This window comes from Trachypithecus francoisi, unplaced genomic scaffold (assembly GCF_009764315.1).
Source record: "Trachypithecus francoisi isolate TF-2019V2 unplaced genomic scaffold, Tfra_2.0 Lachesis_group15, whole genome shotgun sequence".
Taxonomy (NCBI): Eukaryota; Metazoa; Chordata; class Mammalia; order Primates; family Cercopithecidae; genus Trachypithecus; species Trachypithecus francoisi.
Window position 1 is genome coordinate 87,276,429 of NW_022681460.1, and position 21,794 is coordinate 87,298,222.

The following is a 21,794-nucleotide window of genomic DNA, read 5'->3' on the forward strand; positions in this document are numbered from 1 at the left end:
GCACTTGCTAGGTGCCAGGTACATATATCAGCATATTAATCCTCACAAAAATCAGTGACATAGATATTATCATTATCCCTATTTGACAGATATTGAAACTGCACTGAAGAGAAGTCAAGTGGGAAGTGTGAGGTCACTTGGCTGGTAAGTGAAGGAGCCGTGAGCTCTACCTGTGAGCACTAGAGCCACTGCGGTCACCCATTCCACTGTACCGCATACATCATGGGGGAAGAACTGGTGGAAGACAGAATAGTAATTGCACAAGACCATATCTGATTTGTCCTGGTGGGTGCTGATCCAATGGAGTGTTGGCTTCTGAGAACTCCATTTTATAGGAATATTTGTTCAGTATTAAAAATGGCTGTCATTAATTGCTTCTGTGGATCATAAACTCTCTTAGGGACTTTGAAAATTCTTCCCCCCACCCTCAAAATAAGCCTCGAAGATAGATTATGTTGGTGGTAATATATATAATGATGCCCATTTTATAGGTGATTATCGTAGGTGTTATTGAGTCTGAACAAACTCATTCTGAGTCTGAATAAAGTATATACCTTGCACTAAATCAGTTATTTGTCTAATTTTGAAGTCACTGTAATATTTAATTTTCTTTTTTTTTTTTTTTTTTTTTGAGACGGAGTCTCGCTCTGTCTCCCGGGCTGGAGTGCAGTGGCCGGATCTCAGCTCACTGCAAGCTCCGCCTCCCGGGTTTACGCCATTCTCCTGCCTCAGCCTCCGAGTAGCTGGGACTACAGGCGCCTGCCACCTCGCCCGGCTAGTTTTTTTTTTTTTTTTTCTATTTTTTAGTAGAGACGGGGTTTCACCGTGTTAGCCAGGATGGTCTCGATCTCCTGACCTCGTGATCCACCCGTCTCGGCCTCCCAAAGTGCTGGGATTACAGGCTTGAGCCACCGCGCCCGGCCTAATTTTCTTTAATGAGCACTGTGTATATCTCAATTCCGTGCTGCTGAAACTCGGTAAATGATGATTATGAGCAATAAAGTGAGTCAGCAGGGTATAACGGAGACTGTTCCCAGTATCCCAGAATAAAATCTAATTTCAAAATGATCAGTAATTATCTGTTTCACCTCCAGAAAGCAGTGACTCGGCTTTCAATGAAAAATGAAGGCAGGGTATTGAACTATTTGATCGCTCTCTAGACTAAGGCCGAATTGGGCGTGAGACTTGTAGGTAAATATTCCCCTAAATAACACTAGATGGCGCGCAAGAACAAAAGAGATAGGGGACATTTGTAGGATACAGGCAACCCTCGTTTCAATTTGTGATAGAATGTATTTTCTGAAGTGAATAATTGATTTTAGGCTACTGATACCTAACATAAGGAATACTTGACCTTATGTTTCGCCAATGTAAAATTCTGCCTTATCTCCCGTTTGGAGTCGCCCTTTAAAAAGTCTGAGCAGAATGCCAACACTTTGTTTGGCAGAACAGTCACCAAACAGACTTCCTGGCATCATTTCTACTAAATAATTCTGGCCCTAATCATAGCAAAAATAAAGTAAATTGAGTATTTAAAAAAGATGATAGAGTCAAGGGATAGTTTTATGAGCTCTATAAAATTAATTTCTGTGCTTTTTTTGTATTAAAATTTGTTTTCAGAAATGCAGGCTTGTGACATTATACAAAGCATAAAAAACATAACCAAAAAGCATACAGATATATTCTCTAGAGGTCTTTGTTTTTTAGGTCATGAAGCGCCCAGACTTTGGGCTCTAATGTAATTTATTTGTATTTTCAACTATTATTCATAACTTTTTTCACTTTTTATCACCTGTGCCTCCTTTGAGGAGGAGAGCCTAGTGAGGCAGAGTGAGAGGCAACAAACGAAAGGTAGAAAACAAAAGTATATTACAAAGTAGAGACAAAGCCTAAGTATTCGGATTAGATGCTCTAATGTAACCCAGGTCAATGCAATTTCACCTGATTTTCTGAATGTCTCTAGAGGGAAAAAAAAATAATGGTGGTCAGAAGGATCAGTTGAAGTCTCATTCTTTCAAACAAAAAATTAATTTTAGGACAGGTTCAGTGGCTCACTCCCGTAATCCCAGTATTTTGTGAGGCTGACGCAGGAGGACTGCTTGAGCCCAGGAGCTCGAGACCAGCCTGGGCAACATAGGGAGAACCCTGTCTTCACAAAAAATTAAGAAATGAGCTAGGTATGGTGGCATGCACCTGTGGTCCCAACTACTCAGGAGGTTGAGATGGGAGGATCGCTTGAGACCGGGGAGGTCAAGGCTGCAGTGAGCCATGGTCATGCCATTGTACTCCAGCCTGGGTAAAAGAGTGAGACCCTGTCTCTCTTACATACACACAAATATATATACATATATATTTAAAACAGCTTTTTAGGAGAGAAGAAAAATAGCATCATGAAAAGAATGCTCCATGAGTATCTTTGTGCTTTACAACTACATAAACCATTAATGGCCCAACACTTGGACTGAAGATGGGCCAATTGTCTTGAAGCAAGTTTGAGTTTACTTATTGAGTACTACTTTTTGATGACTAACATCACCATTGTTTATGTATTATCATTCAATTCTCCTAACAGTTCTGTGGTGGGGGGCAATTATCCCACTTTATGGATGAGAAAACTGAGGCTTAAGGAGGTGAAGTAATAAGCCCAGGGTCTCATGAGCGTCAAGTGGAGGAGCCTGTTCTGATTCTCAAGGCTTTGAACTACGTCATGGTGTTCCCTTGAGATAAGTGTTGCATTTGAAGGCTGGATCTCTGCCATATTGTGAATTAATAAAAAAAAAAAAAAAACTCTTTCAACACCCCCTAGGTGGTCTCCTGTTTCTTTCTCACCCACAAGCATTCTTTTATGTCCTTCCCACACTGCTCAGTGACCCTAGAGAAACTTGGGTACTGTAGGTGACATTAAGAAAAGAAGCTATTTCACCTGTTTTTGCTATCCCTCACAGATAGCATAATGCTTGAACCCAGGTTTTAATGTTACTAGCCAGATAAAGTGGACTTTTTAAGGTTTAGGGGCTGCTTTCTTGCATTTGAACACAGTTGATCTCATTCATCTCCAAAATAACTTGCCATGTAGAGATGATTAACCTAATCTTGATTGCCTGAATTTTAGCCTATATCACAAATACTGAAAATTTCAGGAAGTGAAATATATTTCATGTTAAGTCCTCAGATCATCTTTAAATGGCAGCAGGCATTTCCACCTACATGCTGGCCTTGTGTCTAAGGAAGTGATCCATAAATTACTTTTTTTGAAGTAACTTAGGAGGTGAGTGGTTACAAGATTATTATGAAATATGTTATTTTGGCAGAAGCTCAAATGAGGCCTTAGAGAACAGGATGTGGTTCATTCTAGGCTAAATCTGTCTCTTGATTAGATGGGTGAAATCGGGCAAGTCCCTTAACCTCTCCAGTCTCAAAAACTGTACAATGTGAGGGTTGGTCCGGATGTATTTTCAACATCTTTCCAAACTCTAACCTTCTGGGATTCTTTAGGCTCCACACCTGAAGAGAGTAATTAAAAGTAGGACACATAATTTTTAATCAAAGCCAAAACTTATTTCAAGACAGTGTTGTTATAATTAATACTCAGAAGTTCTGAAAGATACTTAGATGAAAGCTCAAAAGGAAAGATGATCATGGCTTAGAAAATTCAGTGAGTAATTAATTGCAGATGACTAATATTCTTCTGCCTGTTCCCTTCTCCCTTCAGGAGCACAGGAATAAGAAAAGCAATAAAAGCGACTCCAGTTCTTCCTGGTATACCTAAGAAAAACAGCCAAAAGACATTTCTTTTTTTTTTTTTGAGACGGAGTCTCGCTGTGTCGCCCAGGCTGGAGTGCAGTGGCGCGATCTGGGCTTACTGCAAGCTCCGCCTCCCGGGTTCCCGCCATTCTCCCGCCTCAGCCTCCGAGTAGCTGGGACTACAGGCGCCCGCCACTGCGCCCGGCTAGTTTTTTGTATTTTTTAGTAGAGACGGGGTTTCACCGTGTTAGCCAGGAGGGTCTCGATCTCCTGACCTCGTGATCCGCCCGCCTCGGCCTCCCAAAGTGCTGGGATTACAGGCTTGAGCCACCGCGCCCGGCCATCAAAAGACATTTCTGATGTGATTTAGCATGTCGTTTTCTATCCTTGTTAATCACCATGAAATAGAACCTGCTTAATATCTAACACTACCTCTAACCTCATTTGTAATTCCGAATAGTGTCATAATGTCCTTTGTCAGTGGCATCAAAGAACCACAAGTTTCATTTCGCACAGGAGGTGGTAGTGCTTCATTTCTCCTGCTCTTCAGTTCTTTTTTGCTAGATTAGAGCAGATGTTTGGTCAGTCTTGTAACCAAGTGATTGTTTTTTCTAATGGGGGTGCTGGGCAATAATAATGAAAGTTCACAGTTCAAGTGAAAGTTTAAAGTAGGGAAGCATTGTCAAAGGTGGGATCACTAGTCTCCAACGTGGGGATCAGACTGCAAGGCTGGTTAGAAGCTACTTGTTCATCTTTCTTCCTGTTTCCCGTATCAAGAAACTAAGGCCAGAGAAGTTAAGTCCCTTGCCTGTGGTAGCACAACAACAGTTCAGTGGGAGAGCCAGGACTAGACTCCAGGGCTCCTGATGGTCAAGTTCAGAATCCTTCTACCATGCCACGTTGCCGCTTTTTACGGTACCTAGATGTAGAGAAGAAAAAAGGAAAGCAGGTAATTTGCAAACTGTGCCATCCTGCTAATCAAATTCGTTGATTTTTGTGTGTTTGACTTCTGCTTTTGACATGAGATTTAAAGGTCTGGTTTTGTACATTACAGCGTATACAGGATCTAAACAATCTAATTGTTACTTTTAGGAGAAAAAGAAAAATTTGTGGAATTAACCATATTTTCTTCACAGAGAAAAAGTATTTGCATTTTTGGGTGAGCTCAGAATACATGCTCTTGACATTAACATTAAGTATACTAATAACAACTCCTAGTGATATACTCGTGTGGTGTGTGTGTTTGTGTGTAAGTGAAAGTAAAACCAAATGAATTATTAAGACAGGATGAGAAGAGCTAGGAAGCGAAACAGGCCGGATCAGAGTCTGTCAGGACTCTTGCGTCAGCCAAAGGCAGCTGCACCAAGGTATACCGGGATTCCTACCACCGGGAGTGTTTTCACGCACCAGATTCCCTAATAGTCTGGTATGAACCTAAAGTCCACTTCAGGAGGGCTCCTTCCTAGTCATGGTCCTTTTAACTCAGAGTGAATGGAAGCGGTTTTGCAGGGGACCTAGAAAATTGATGCTAGCCTGCAGGAGCTCTAGAATAATTTTTTTTTTTTTTTTCTCTTGACCTTCCTGGAGAAATATGGAGACAAACAGTTCTGGAGCACAACCAAGGTGGTGGAATCCCTCTAAAGTAAACCTAATCTTTTAAAAAACTGTTAAAATTGTATTCATTTTCTAGGACTTCACTTTTTTACTCAGTGGTTCCAGATTAGTACAGATTAATTCACTTCATACTTTTTTTTTTTTTTTTGAGTAAACCTAATCTTGTAAAATTACTCCTAAGGTAGCTTTTGACCAATTGAGCTAATAGCAAAAGTGGAGGCATGTGTGTGTCCCTGTCTTGAGCACATTGTACCTGCTCTCACGCAGAATCCAGGGTGAGATGTATCTGAATTCCGGTTTTATCACTTCCTATTTGTATAGAAACATAGGCAAGTTAGGTAATTTCTGTGAGCCTGAATTCCCCCATATATGAGTTAATATTTTGCCATAGTAATGGCAAAAACTGCAATTACTTTTGCACCAACCTAATGGGTGAAGAACCTGATGTACAGAAGATACCATACACCTAAATGGTAGTGGCTATTTTGCCCTGTCTAATAAATAATTGAATTCATAGAGAAGAAGGAATAGATTGAGGTGTGTGGATTTTTCTAAGTAGTACTGAAGTTTAAAGGTTGAGATGTATTGGAAAGGGAAAAATGTTAAAAATGATTAAAAAAATACATATATGTTCACTTCCTAAAAACTCCAAAGAATTGTTATGACACTGTAAGTAGACCTGAATTCTTTTTTTGAGACCTTTTTTTTTTGTAGAGATGGGGTCTCATTATGTTGTCCAGGTTGGTCTCAAACTCCTGGCCTCAAGCAGTCCTCCCTCCTTGGCCTCCCAAAATGCTGGGATTATAGGCATCAGCCGCTGTGTCCAGCTTGGAGCTGGATTCTTATTGCTGGTCCCAGATGTTGTTGAGTTAGTAGTTTGCACTGTAGTAAAGTTGTTATTTTTCTTTTAGAATTTGTTCCCCGTTGCATTTTTCCTTTTAAGTCAACTTTTAAAAGAATCAAAGTTTCCTTAGAAATTGTTTTCCCACGTGGAAGTGTATCATTAGAACTTAATATCAAAGGCCCCTATCCCTTGCAATTAACACAAAGCACCTTCCAATCGGATGCTCCGCATCTATTGGGAAGTCAAAGGATAATGAGTACATCGCTCTTTCAATGAAATTATAATGTGTGACAGGCAATGCTTGAATGATGCACTGGCCCAGAGTTAAATATTGAAAATCCACCAAAGACAAGTTGACTTAGAATTATAAATAAGTCTATGGGCTCTAGTTATAAACAGACAATGTTAATTTTCTACTAAAATACTGCAGGTAAAAGCGGACAAGAAAATGTCCTGCTAAAAGCTGAGCATGAGGTTTGAAACAACTGATCCCTTCGTTCCCTGAAGAATGGAACTTTAGATTCAGAAAATTAAATGATAGAGATTGTTCACTATAGTCTTTCCTCTCTGGTATAATGGTCGGCACTCTGTCAGCAAAAATCAAAAGTAATTTTCCTGCAATGTCTATGCATTGATTTCCCGCTTTCCCCCAAAAGTTAATCTCATGGTCTCTGTTCTCACACTTTTTATATTAAAAAATTTCAAAATGAAAATCAACTTCCTTTTCTTATGATTATATAAAATAATGTTCATTGTAAAATACACAAATGGTGAAATGTATGAAATTAAAATTGCTTGACAATAACTACCACTGATATTTCAATAATCATCCTTTCACGGTTATCTTTATGATGTTATTTATTGTGTAACTTTTTTCTCACATGCAGTCTTTTCCCCCCTCACCTTATCTCCATAACCATTTTCCAAACAATAGTACAAAAATAGGAAATCCATACTTACAACTTGGTGTTGGTACCTCTTCGTGTCTTTCCCCATGCTCATATAACACATGGAAACATAAGGACATAAATGTATTTTGAGTTCTATTGTTCTATAAATAATAAAAATCATGTAGTACTATAGTTTAAAACATCTTCACAGTAGAATTCTAGATTTTCTTTTTTTTTTTTAATTTTTATTTATTTATTTTTTTTTGAGACGAAGTCTCACTCTTGTCCTCAGGCTGGAGTATGATGGCCCAATCTTGGCTCACTGTAACCTCTGCCTCCCGGGTTCAAGCAATTTTCCTGCCTTAGCCTCCCGAGTAGCTGGGATTATAGGCATGCACCACCACGCCTGGCTAATTTTTGTATTTTTAATAGAGATAGGGTTTCACCATGTTGACCAGGCTGGTGTCAAACTCCTGACCTCAGGTGATCCGCCCTCCTTGGCCTCCCAGAGTGGTGGGATTACAGGTGTGAGCCACCGTGCCTGGCCGGATTCTAGATTTTTATAAATTTCTCTCTAGCTTTTTTATGGCTGTCTAGCTCTCTCCTAATTCAACAGCAGTTTTTCTTGGCAGCCTGCCTTTTAAAGGATTCATGTGGCATTCAACTTTGTTTTTATAGAAGCCATTCTTTTTGAACTCATTTCATCAGTTTGATATAAAATGTGTCCGACTGGAATAGTAGGTCCAACTAGTTAATAGCTTACCAATTCTTGGTAAACATATAACGAGAGAAAAGCTCCCCCAACCTAGATAGAAGCCTGCAAGTTTCGAACATTCTGCTTCTGCTGTGGGTTTTACAGAGGGTTGGGAAAACTTTTATTATATACATAATTGTTTCCCACTATTTGTACCTGGATGGTGGAGACTACACGTGCTCTTCTGTGTCTCCTCCATTATTATTCCTGTAATATTATCCAAATATTCTTTTACATCTGTGGTTACATGGGGAAAAAAGGATTTGTTGAAAATGGCCAAACTTACTCTTTACTTATTAACTTTGCATATAATGTACTTTAAAGGATGTTCTGATACCTTTCTCTTTACTTATATTTTGATGTAAGCTTATTTGATGTGTCACATATTACGTGTTAAACCTCTTGCATGTTTCACATTATGCTGACAAGATGTAGTTTTTCCCTTAATATATGTCTGGTTTTTTGGATCAGAGTTCTTATTATCAAGTCTTAGTGTTTGGCTGTGCAAATGTGTCCCTTCTCTCACCTCCCCAAACAGCTTGGGCAATACTGCCAAATATTAGATTGGTACAAAAGTAATTGCGGTTTTTGCCATCAAATGTAATGAGAAAAACCGCGATTACTTTTGCACCAACATAATAACTTCATACTCTTCATTGTATCGAGTATGCAGTCTACAAATTAAGTGAAGTAGCAGGCCCAGGGTGCCAGTGTCTGGAATGTGGTCAGCTAGAAGGCAGGTTGGTTGATATTGTAAGTACAGCATCTCTGGAGTCAAGTATAGGGGAAGTTAACTAAGTTGTAAGGGACGGGCTGGGACCACAGCCCAAGCAGATAAAGTGTCAACTCTGAGAAAATCACGAAGGGGGCCGGGCGCAGTGGCTCAAGCCTGTAATCCCAGCACTTTGGGAGGCCGAGACGGGCGGATCACGAGGTCAGGAGATCGAGACCATCCTGGCTAACACAGTGAAACCCCGTCTCTACTAAAATATACAAAAAAAATTAGCCGGGCGAGATGGCGGGCGCCTGTAGTCGCAGCTACTCGGGAGGCTGAGGCGAGAGAATGGCGTAAACCCGGGAGGCGGAGCTTGCAGTGAGCTGAGATCCGGCCACTGCACTCCAGCCTGGGCGACAGAGCGAGACTCCGTCTCAAAAAAAAAAAAAAAAAAAAAAAATCACGAAGGGATGAGTCAGAAATTCAAGTGTAGAATTCCATGGAGAGAGGGGATCATGGGACTAGGCAGAGAAGCTGCGCAATGGGGAGGATGGAAGCTTTGTTTGACAAGTCTATATGTCAAGGTCTAAACACTAGGCCTTAGAAGTAGATAAAGTAGCAACAAAATAATGGTATTTAATACTGGAATCATTTGGGGGGAAGTTGTATCCCTAGGATGGTGAAAGGGCATGGCAGGCCATGCAGAATTGATAAATAGCTTTTACTTTGTACTCTCTCATAAGTTATTTAGGTCTTTACAAAATGTACCTGCTTTGTCCAAACCTTTAAAGAGGTCAGAAGCAAAAAACAAGTGAGAGGTAGTGACGATGTTCATTTAGTGTCTGTACAGCTCGTCTGTTCAGTAATTGCTCAGTGAAGTGGAACAGGAAGAAGCTGATGGCCACTTGGCTGCATTCACTCTGTATGAACTGGTTTCTTCTATTTTATGATCCTGGATTATCTGTCTACAAGTAGTAGTGGAAAAAATAAATCCGTTAACTCCATGTGGTCTGTAGCAGATCCTGGGGATTGAAAAGTACAGGGATTCCTAGCCTCATCGCAAGAAAAACGTGACAGAAAATACTAACCTTATAGTTTGCCACCAGATCATCAGAGTCAATGGATAATACTTTTTTCCCTTATCTTTCCCACATTTGATTATGAAAAATAACTACAAGAGGTGAACAGAAAATTCTGGAATTTGTTTTTAGAAAGCTCTTACTGCTGTTTATCTGGTATGTTGTGACTATTTCTAGGGAAGTGTCATTTCTGTGGTTGGATTGGCACTTTTTTATATGATTTACTATTTCTTCACTGATCTTTTTTTTTTTTTTTTCTCAGTGTTACATGTTTCCTAATGTATAAAGGAAACCTGGAAAATCTTAGTTAAACCAATTTAAGAAGTGTTTTATTTTTAAGAATGGCAAAACTAAAAGAAGCAGAATGTGTTTGATCTGTATAAGTCATGTGAATGATGGACTGAGTTTAAATGTAGTTGCTTTTTCTGTATATATTATAAAGACTAGAGCTTTTGATTAAAGTTCCAAAATAAAGAAGCAGTTTGCCTATAAAGTCACGGCTGATTAGTCTAAAACAAAGCAGAAACATTATCCCCTTTGAAGAACATTTATGAGTAAAGGGCTCAAGGATCTGTTATTACAACTTGTCCCTCAGATATCAAAGTACCCTAGGAACCCCTCTACCGTGATGTCTTTTGGAATAAGCTTATGAACCACATAAAAATCTCACTCATAGACAGTTCTTAGATGGTATTAGAATGTGTTTTATTGTAAAACCAGTTAACTTCATAGTCACACATAAGCTGTAAGCTGTCCCTTGCAATTTACTTAGTACTAATGGGGATGTCATTTACAGTAATAGCTCTCTATTTTCTCTAATTAAAGGGCTCTTTGTGGTTTAATTTTATAATAAAAACATGCATCTATGCTTTCATAACTTCTTTTCACTTGCTTTGTTTTTACCCTTAGATTTGTTTTCAATTTCAGCGCAATACATTTAAAAATTGTCTATTCAAAGAAATTGGTTAAAAAATTGTAGGTGTTGTATTAGTTTACTAAGTATGTTACCCTCTCCCACAACAACCAGAAAAATGATTCTTGTTTCTATTTGCTTTTTTATTGTGGTAAAATGTATACAATATAAAACATAATTTTACCCATTTTAAAATGTATATTCAGTGATATTTAGTCCATTTTTTTCTTTTTTTTTTTTTTTATTATTTTGAGACAGAGTCTCGCTCGGTGTCCCAGGCTGGATTGCAGTGGCACGATCTTGGCTCACTGCAACCTCTGCCTCCTGGGTTCAAGCGATTCTGCTGCCTAAGCCTCCCAAGTAGCTGGGATTACAGGCGTCTGCCACCACATCTGGCTAATTTTTATATTTTTGTAGAGATGGGGTTTCACCATGTTGGCCAGACTGGTCTTGAACTCCTGACCCCAAGTGGTCCACCCGCCTTGGTCCCCTAAAGTGCTGGGATTACAGGTGTGAGCCATCACACCCAGCATTTTTTATTTTTATTTTTTTACAGCATAACCCATCACTGACAGATGTTTTTTGGTTGGATAATAAATGGAGAGATCTGAGGTTACTCAGAAATACACTCTTAAAAAGACTTTGAACACCATATGTTAGTTGATGAAATAAGAATATAGCCAGGCACCTTAATCTGCTATTCCATTTTGTTTTCCCTCCCTGAAAAGAGCTTTTATCATAATTTACTGTTCATCAATTCATTAATTTAACCAATATTGAAGACTCTCTTATCTGACAGTCTACCTTAGTAAAAAAAGGAAAACGACCTAATATCCAGGGATCTTACCTTTAGACTTGTGTGTAGGGTGTTACACAAGAAGACAAGCAATTATAATATATTGTGGAAATGTCTAGAAGGGCAAAAACTGGCATGTAAAATGGAAGCCTAGAAAACTGGAATGTAAAATGTCTAAGCCTCTATGGCAGAGACAAGCAAGTTTTACCAGAACTTGGTGAAGAGTGAGAAGGCATTTACCAGCTGGGAGGCCTAAGTGGGAGCAGAGTAGTCATGCTGAGCAAATAGCATGTCCCAAGGGGTAGCATTTGGAGCCACCAGGGTGTCAGTGGTGAGTGGCAGAGGGTTTGCAGTGGTGGTGCTCTGACGTGTGTGTGAAGAAGATGGCGGGCAGGCTAGAGAGCAGCTGAGAACCTCAGGATGGACCGGGTGCCCCGATACACTGATGTTTCCAAAGTGTAGCCTTTGAGATGTTCCCAGTTGTCACTTAAGATGGGAGTAGGAGGAGAGAGAGCAGCCTGGGCAGCCAAATAAGTTTGAGGCAATGTTCAATAAAAACAAGCTTGCTTTCTGACTGTAGGACTTCTGACAGCATCATTTTACTATGTGTATTCCGATTTTCCTAGGGTGAGAAAAGACATGAACTGTTTCTTAAATGCACTGATGGCAGAACAATTAACCACTCCTTCCACCCTCATTGGAAGTGTTGCTGCAAGCCTTGGGGACCCATTAGAACATTTTATTCTTAAGACTCTGGATCTACTTTCACCCCATCCTCTCTATATGGATGTTTTTAATGTGTTAAACATTTCCAGAAATCCTGATGATATCCAGCGATGGAAGTCAAGAATTCTTAAGCCCATATAGTCTCCTCACACTTAGTTTCAATCGCATTAAAATATGTACTAAATGTACAAATGTCACATAGATCCATACTCCCTTTATTGTGAAAAGCTGTAAATAAAACATATCCTAGCTGTTTCTTGTTTTAAGTTTGTTTTTTAATGACTGATGAATCAATTAGAATGGATTTTTTTTAAATTTAAAAAAGAGATGGGGGTCTCACTACATTGCCCAGGCTGGTCTCAAACTCCTGAGCTGAAGCAGTCCTCCCATCTTGGCCTTCCAGAGTGCTGGGATTATAGGCGAAGAATGGAATATTTACAATGTTGAAAGGATCTTGGAATTTATAGTTAAAACCCCTTGTTACTATTGGACATAGTCCAATAGTAGAACAAATAGCTTATTTAGACGATATAAAAACATATCCTCTGTGGTGGGATTATGGAGAATTAATTTTCTTCATGCTTATTTGGATTTTCTATATATATTTTTACAATGAACACTTAACTGTGTATTATAAAAATGTATTAATAAAGACATTAAACTGTAATAAAAATGGGAAACCAGCATGAAAGAATGCTTCTGAAAGGTTGCAATTCAAATTATGTTACTAGGCATATCTTTTGCTCTGGTCAAAAGAAGTTTGCAATCACAACATACTATTCATTATTTTTTTCTCTTTCATATCCCAGTGTTTTGTTTAGTGCTATATCTTCAGTTCTTAGAATAGTGCCTAGTAGTAGGCTTTCTTCTATACGCTGCAGCTTTTTATCTTTTTGTTTTTCTGTTTTTGAGACAGGGTCTCACTCTGTTGCCCAGACTAGAGTACAGTGGCATGATCTCTGCTCACTGCCACCCTGACCTCCTGCGACTAAGCAATCCTCCCAAGTGGCTGGGGCCATAGGCATGTGTTACCACACTTGGCTCATTTTTTATTTTTATTTTTGTAGAGACAAGGTCTCCCTATGTTGCCCAGGCTGGTCTGGTAACTCCTGGGCTCAAGTGGTCTTTCTGCATCAGCCTCCAAAAGTGCTGGGATTATAGGCATGAGCCACCGTGGCTGGCCAGTATATTTTCTTTAGTGTTTAACTTTATTGAGGCATAATTCATCTATGGTAAAATGTAGACATCAGTGAATGAGCACAAATGTGTACACCTGTGTAACCACCAACCTAGATCAAGAAAAAGCGCATGTCCATCATCCTAGACAGTTCTTCTGTGCCCTTTTCAGCCAAGTCCTGCTCTCATAGCCCCCTATCCTGATTTCTGTCACTGTAGATTGTTTTAGCCTATTATTGAACTTCATTTAAAATGTAATACATATGTGCTTTTGTGTCTAGCTTTTAAGTGTGTATGTCTGTTTTGTTTCTTATTGTGATGTTTTTGAGGTTCACCTGTATTTCTTGTATCAAGCTAATTTTTTTATTACTGATTGTATGAAAATACCACGGATTGTCAGTTTTTCTATAAATGGGCATTTGGCAGCTTTCCAGAACTGAATTAACGTAAATCGAGATTTTATATAGATTTAGATTTTTCTAAAGTAAAGAAGAGATTAAAACAATAAAAATGAAATGTCAGTCAATTTTTTATCCACTCAATTGATCTCTAAAGGATGAATATAATTAAAAGGTAAAAATTACATAATTTCAACCAGTGTTTATGGAACATCTGCTGCATTCACACTCATGAAATAGTTGAGTAAATTTCTAAACAAATTTGTTATCTAATAATGTTGATATGGCTGGTATACAAATATAATGCAAGACACAATATGATAAACACAATGAGAGGAATATATGAGGAATAGATTACTATTTGTATTCAGAGAAGGAAACAATCCTATTCCTTACGAAAATGATTATATCATTAACTAAAATAGCAGAGTTGGTAGAAAAAGACAAATAGGAGAAAGACTAGGAATTTGTTTTTATTATAAACTGAAGAATAATAAATGGCAAGAATGAGGAAGGGGGAAGAAAATACTGAATGAGAATGGAATAAACAGGAGCTAGCAAACTAGAGGTGAAAACACCATTAGAGAATTTTATAAAAGGTTGATTTGGCCAAGTACAGTGACTCATGCCTATTATCCCAACACTCTGGGAGGCTGAGGCAGGAGGATCATTTGAGCCCAAGAGTTTGAAACCAGCCTGGGCAACACAGGGACTCTGTCTTTACTCGGGAGGCTGAGGTGGGAGGATCCCTTGAGCCCAGGAGGTCAAGGCTGCAGTGAGCTGTGATTATGTCCCTGTCCATCAGCCTGGGCAACAGAGCAAGATCCTGTCTCAGAAAGCAAAAAAAAAAAAAAAAAAAAATTAAAACCTAAACTTATAAAACCTAAAAGGTTTATCTCTGATTTGACACCTGAAGCAGAAGTTGTTAGCCTATGGTCCATGAACATGAATCCCTTAACAGGTAAAACTGAGGGTGCCTATGAACATGGACAGAAACAAAATTGCATATTTATTTTCACTGTCTCAAATTGAATATTTCTTTAAGAATATAGGCTGTAAAGGCCAGGCATGATGGGTCACGCCTGTATTCCTGGCACTTTGGGAGCCTGAAGCAGGTAGATTGCTCTATCCCAGGAGTTGAAGACCAGGCTGGGCAACATGGCAAAACCTCGTCTTTACAAAAAATACAAAAATTAGCCAGCCATGATGGCATGTGCCTATAGTTCCCGCTACTCAGGAGGTTGAGGTGGGAGGATCGATCAAGCTGAGGAGGTGGAGCCTGCAGTGAGTTGTTGATCTTGTCACTGCACTTCAGGCTGGGTGAGAGAGTGAGACCCTGTCCAAAAAAAAAAAAGGAAAAAAGAATATAGGCCATAAACCACAGTAGTATTAGCAGAATCTGTTACTTTGTCACCAATGGAGATCACAGATATTTTCATATCACAGAGCAGTTGTTGCAAATATCTTAAAGCTATTTGTGCTTATAACTAATTTGAAATTATAGAGATCATGAGAACTATCATTTGATCTTGTTATTGAATGTAACAGTAAAGAAACCCATATGTTACAATATCACAATTATTTTTAACATATTGATAACAGATGAAATTAACTCCTTTGAAATGGTTATCTTGATTATTTTATGCATTTAAAAACTTGAAGTCTACCAATTTCCCCAGACTGACAAAGGGGGTTCAGGGTACAAAGTTTGAGAAGTCTTGACCCAGAGACATTTGTGGGGATCCAGAGGCTGTGATACCTTCAGAGTCTGACTCACTCTATCTAAATTACACTTATGGAAGGCTGAAGTAAAGACCAGAATGTCAGTTCATTAATTTGCAATAAGAAATAACTGCCACATAAAATTTGTGGAACTACAAGGAGAAATAAATCTTTAACCAGAGGGAGGGATTTTAATGTACCACTCCGAGGCACTAATAGAATAAGCAAGGTAAAATAAACCCTGCAAAGATGTGGAAAATTTGAGCAGCATGATTAGTTTGATTTGAACATCAGTTAGCAAATGTGACTTGATGAGCACATAGAGCTTAACAACTGAGCATATACCTTCTTTTCAGCATGTGTAAAACATTTATCAAAATAGGCTATATACTGGGTCAAAAAAAGTCTGAACAAACTTTAAAGGATTGAAATCCTGCAGAATATCTTGGAGATCAAATTTCAAATAAGCTACAAATCAACAAATGGAGACTTAGAGAAAACCCACATGATTGGAAATAAAGACATAACTGGCATCCAGTAACCCTTGAATCGAATCCAGAATTATAAAATATTTTGATATTTTCAGCACATAATATTGATTCATATTTGTAAGATGAATTAGCTAAACCTAAGCCCTGTTTAGAAGGAAATGTATGACTATATGTTAGAAGAAAGTCTAAATATCAGTGAGCTAAGCACATGATAGGAGAAAGTAAAAAGACCAGCAAATTTAGTTAAAAATATAGGGGACGAAAGAAATGACATGAAAAAATATAATAAAGAACAATCATATATTCTAAAAGCAAATTCTTTAAAAGAACAAATAACCTTTTGGTGAAACTAAGATTAAGAAAAAGAGAAGGCACAAATACTGATCTCCAAGAAGACAACATGACGTCCCTATAAACCTTAGACATTAGATAAGGGGATATCATGAAAACTTCATACTGATATATTTGAAAATTTAGTTGAAATTAATGGATTCCTAGTAAATATAAACTAACAAAACTGATATAAGAAAAAAATAGAATGCTGGAGTCATCCTGTAACTATTAAATAAGTTGAGTTCATAATTAAAACCTTTACTTAGGTACACCTTTGGCCTAAATGCCTGCATTGATGAATTCTACAAAACACTAAAAAATGAATGTTTTTCAAACTCTTTGAAATAGTAGAAAAAGAAGGAAAGCTCAGTATTTTTTAGGGAAACCAGAATAATCATGATATCAAACACTGAGAAGGTTATTACAAGAAATTGAGAATTCCTTACTTTTTTGGTAGAATTGCCACTTAAGCACATGTTACAATTTTCTCTTACAGCTATGACAAATCACAAATTTTATGACTTAAAACAATATGAATGTATTATCTTACAATTCTATAAGTTAGAAATCCATGCAAGTCTCACTAGGCTAAAATCAATGTGTCAGGAGGGCTACATGTTTTTCTGGAAGCTCTAGGGGAGAATTCTTGCCCTTTCCAGCTTCTGGAAGCTGCCTGCATTCATTAGCTGTGAAAACTCTTCCTCTATCTAAAAAGCCAACAGCAGCCTAGTCCTTATGATATTGCATTGTTCTGGCCTCCTCTGCTTCCTCCTTCTACTTTTCAAGACTCTTCTGATTACCTTAGGCCACTTGGCTAATCTAGGGCACTCCAGATTTCATGGTCAGCTAACTGGCAACCTTAACTTCCCTTTGTTGTAGAATATAATGTATTCACAGGTTCTAAGGATTAGGATCTGGACATTTTTTGAGGGGAGAGCATTATTCTTCGTATCACAGCATACATTCCTCTCATTTATGAAGCTAGATGCAAAAGTCACTAATAAAATACATTCCAACTCTGGCAACATATGAAAAAATAATATGTAACAACCAAATTGGGCTTAATCTAGAAATATAACATTGGTTTAACATTAAAAAAACATAACTTACTACATTAACAGAACAAATGAAAAAAAAAAGCTTGATTGTCTAAATAGATGCATGTAGTGTTTGATAAAATTAACTCTATTTGTGATTTTAAGTTTTTCCACCCAACAGGTTGAAGCTGTATTAGTCAGGGTTCTCTAGAGAAGCAGAACTAATAGGATATAAATATATATATATATATATATATATATCTCTCTCTCCAAACAAGTTAACACTCAGTATTAACTATCGCATTGGCTAAAATTCAAGAGACTGACAATGCCAAGTGTTGACAATGGTATGGAACAGCAGGACTTCTCCTGTGCTGCTGAGATAATGTATAGGTGCAATCCCTTTGGAAAACTGTTTAGCATTATTTGCTAAAGTTACAGATACGCAGACCTTATGACATGGCAGTTCAACTCCTGGGTATATACTCAGTAGAAATATGTTCACAAGTGAACCGAGAGACATACAAGAGTATTCATAGCACATTATTTGTGCAGATAAAAACTGCAGGGCCAGGCATGGTGGCTCACACCTGTAATTCCAGCACTTTGGGAGGTCAAGGTGGGTCGATCACCTGAGGTCAGGAGTTCGCGACCAGCCTGGCCAACTTGGTGAAACCCTGTCTCTACTAAAAATAGAAAAATTAGCTGGGTGTGGTAGCGGGCACCTATAATCCCAGCTACTCGGGAGGCTGAGGCAAGAGAATCGCTTGAACCCAGGAGGCAGAGGTTGTAGTGAGCTGAGATCTCATCATTGCACTCCAGCCTGGGCAATAAGAGTGAAACTCCGTCTCAAAACATAAAACAACAACAAACCACAAACAGCCCTAACTTCTGCAGTAGAGCAGATAAATTGTGTTCTATCCATAGAGCACTATGAAGCAATGAGAATGAATAAACTCCAATTATCTGAATAGTCTGAACAATATGAATGGATCTTATGAGCATAATTAGAAGCAAAAGAAAGCCAGGCAGTAAAGAATACATATTGTATCTTTACATTTACAGAAAACTTAAAGAACAGATAAAACATGAGCTTCAGTTTTAGGGGTGTGTGCTTAGGTGGCAACCGTACAAAAAAAAAAAAGGCAAAGAGTTGGTTACCATTTTAACTTCAGATAGTAGAGGTGGACATAGAAAAGGAAGTGGAGTGAGCATGCAAGGTTTCTGGGCCTGAGTATCTTATTTCTTAATTGGGGAGGTGTTTACTTGAGTTTGCATTGTGATAAATCACAGAGCTGTATTTCTGTTTTGTACATGTTTCTTGTATTATATTTGACTTGTCAAGGGCAAGAGTATTCAGGTGGGCATGGCCAATTCATCCTCTGTCAAGTCAGTTAGAAGCCATTTTATTGATACATTATCAGGGCCCAGTGACACAGAAAGGTGAAATTCTTCTTCGTTTTTGAGATGGAGTCTCGCTCTGTCACTCAGGCTGCAGTACAATGACGTGATCTCGGCTCACTGCAGTCTCCACTTCCCGGGCTCGAGCAATTCTCCTGCGTCAGCCTCCTGGGTAGCTGGGGTTACAGGCGCCCACCACCATACCCAGCTAATTTTTGTATTTTTAGTAGAGACGGGGTTTCGCCATGTTGGCCAGGCTTGTCTTGAACTCCTGACCTCAGGTGATCTGTCCGCCTCAGCCTCCCAAAGTGCTGGGATTATAGGCGTGAGTCACCACACCTGGCCTGAAATTCTTGTGTTTGGTTGATTTGCGTAGTACTATGTCTACTTTTGGGCAGAACAACATGTGAAGCCATGTTATGAGAAGAAAAAGTTTGTAAGCAAAAACAAGGGATGCCAGATAGAATAGACTTGGGATATTTCTCTCAGTAACGAGGTCTGGTCAGTGTCCATGTCAAGTTGGTAAGGTCCTTGGCCTCTCATTTGGAGAGATGCTGCCATTTCCCATGCACGTGTCTGCTTTTCCTGCCTTGGCTATGCTTCTCTTCTGATCCACATGATCTTTCCTTGGATATGTTAACCCAATGGGATTATAAACCATTCCTACTGGCATGGTCCTGCTGGCCTGATAGTTGATCTACTCTTCAGGTTACATTGGATCAGACACTGAGGACTGCTCATTGCTATCATTTCATAAAGTTCTTTTAGGAACACCTTTCTGTAATTTCCACAGGCTGGCAAGATGCACATTTAGAGTTGAGGTATTGAAGGGATGCCCAGCAGAGAGATCCAGCAGGTAGCTGGAAATGCAAGGCCTAGCATTAAATGGAGAGAAATCGAGAATAGAAATCCATACTGCAAATCATCCCCATAGAGGTAATAACTTAATTTTTGGAGTTGAATGGCTAGACAATATGGATTTTCTCTCAATATCTTAAATTTTATTTACCGTAGCCTTAGTTTGATAGAAAAATAATTAAATGTCATCTGAAACATTTATATTTGAGAATGAATTGTTCTGATAAATATGTCAACATGTTTTTTGGTGAATTATAAATATTTTAAAACACTTTTCATTAGCACTGCCAAATTACATTTTAACTGCTTCAAATTACTAAAATCATTTTAACATTTAAGATACTCAGAATTTAATTTTTTTGAAAGTCACTGCCGCAAAGATAGATACAAAAATAATTAGAAGGTGCATAGAATATAATTTTAGAATTTTATTTTGTAAAATTTGACTTCAGGGTAAATTTTTGGTTCTACTATACCATTAGTAGGAAATACATGAAAATTATCGCTAAAATGTAAATGTATTTAATGTTGAAAAAGTTTGGGACATATTTTTATCGATTCTCTTATTCTGTATGTTTCTCTCTTCCATTTTGTTCTATAGAAATGCCAGAAAAATCCATGTGTTATAGACAATCAGTTTCTGTATAAGTCCATTTCTTCTGATTCTGCCATCTAGAGCAACAAAATTCATTCATTCTCCATTCAATACATTTTCAAATATTTGGAGTTATAGAATCTAAGTAATAAAAATCTTTAATGATCATCCAAACTGCTGCTTTGTAGATGAGGGGACAGTAATGCATTGAGATGATAATTTACCTAAAGTCATATTCCCAGGTGGTGGCAGCAGTGGTACCAGAACCTGTCTATCAACACGGTCTCTACAATACAGACTCGGCAATTGTTTCTTACATTGCAGCCACACAGCAGATTGAATAAGATGCTAGGCTTTTACATAAGGCAGACCTGCCGGTAGGTTTTACCTTCTCCATTTGTCAACTCATGATCTTGGGTGAGTAGTGAGTATTTCTCACCCTCAGTTCTTCATCTGTAAATTGCAATAATACTTACCTTCTGTGGTTGTTGTAAGGATTAAATGAGGTAATACATGTAAATTACATAGCACCATGTCTGGTATATAATACACATTCAGTAAATGTTTGCTACTATTATTTCCGAAGGTTTTTTCCTTCTCAAAGACAAGCATTCCTGTTTCTTTCCACTTTTTCTCTATATATTTTGAGAATTTCATACCATTCTGATCATCCTCTCTAGATACATATTTTTCTTGAAATGTTACACTAAAGCTTAAAACAAATTCAGTTTATTTAGCTCACGGGCAGAGCATGATATATGTATCTTCAAGCTATTGGCAATGATTATAAAGTATTTTAGAACAATGAATATTATAACTCTTGTAAAATTCTATGTGGAATCTTCTACATTTTCCATCATACTTTTTTCCTTTCTCTACTTGCATTTTTTCCCCTTCATCCAAAAGCTGTCATAAAGGAAAACACATACACATTATATGGTGGAAAAAAAATTTAAAAAGTAGAGTCCCATATGAGCTTTAGTGTCCTATGAAATCAAATACATGTAATCAAAGTGGAAACACTCATCAAATTCCTTTAGGTCTACTCACTGGTGATCATTAGTTTGTGATTTTTCTGTCTTTAATTCTGGACCGGTTAAATTCCTGATCTATCTCATTAAACACTGCCTTCAGTGTCAATATTTTGATTGGTGGTAAATGCTAGTTATAACTATATTCTCCAATTATAGTGGTCTTAGACAAAGTGGAAAATGATTGTTAAATGATAATTATTCCTCCTAAAACTTCCAGGTAAAATTTCATCTGAGGATATGATTTTGTGTGGGTGTTACTTTCATAGTGGCGTTTGGAGTGGATTGTAATTCTCTTCTCTTTCCAATTGGCTCTAGAACATCAAGCTGACATTTGAATTTGCCCCAGAAGTTGATGATCATTCTAATTTGATAAACCATGTAAATGGAAGTTCACATGCTTCCTCCAAGTACAGGGGCTATCTGTGATGTCTAATTAATCACTTCCAACTAACAGAATTGTTTCTTCGTGCCAGGCCTCTCTGTGGAGTGGAGCTGGCCTCCAAGATAAAAGAGGGGTTCTCAGTCTGATGGGCTGGGTCTGGAGGTAACTCCCAACCTTCAGCAGCCTTGCTGGAATAAACACATTCCACTATCATTACTACTGCAAGTTCTGTTCCCAAGAACCTGACCCTGAACTTCCTTAGCGGGTGTGTATGTTCTTTCTGCTTGTTGTG

At 38.2% G+C, this 21,794-nt stretch overlaps 1 protein-coding gene across 2 annotated transcripts in view; it reads left to right on the plus strand.

Annotated features, from left to right (window-relative positions):
* The window catches only part of ARHGAP18 (Rho GTPase activating protein 18), a 195,838-nt gene that overhangs the window by 14,646 nt on the left and 159,398 nt on the right, over positions 1-21,794 (plus strand). The window contains exon 1 of one of the 2 annotated variants that reach the window (XM_033235510.1): positions 4,377-4,693. The exons of the other annotated variant lie outside the window; for it this stretch is intronic. The gene's annotated coding sequence lies outside the window, so the exon portion shown is untranslated. Of the gene's footprint in view, positions 1-4,376; positions 4,694-21,794 lie in introns of those variants that run through there. 2 annotated transcript variants of the gene reach the window in all.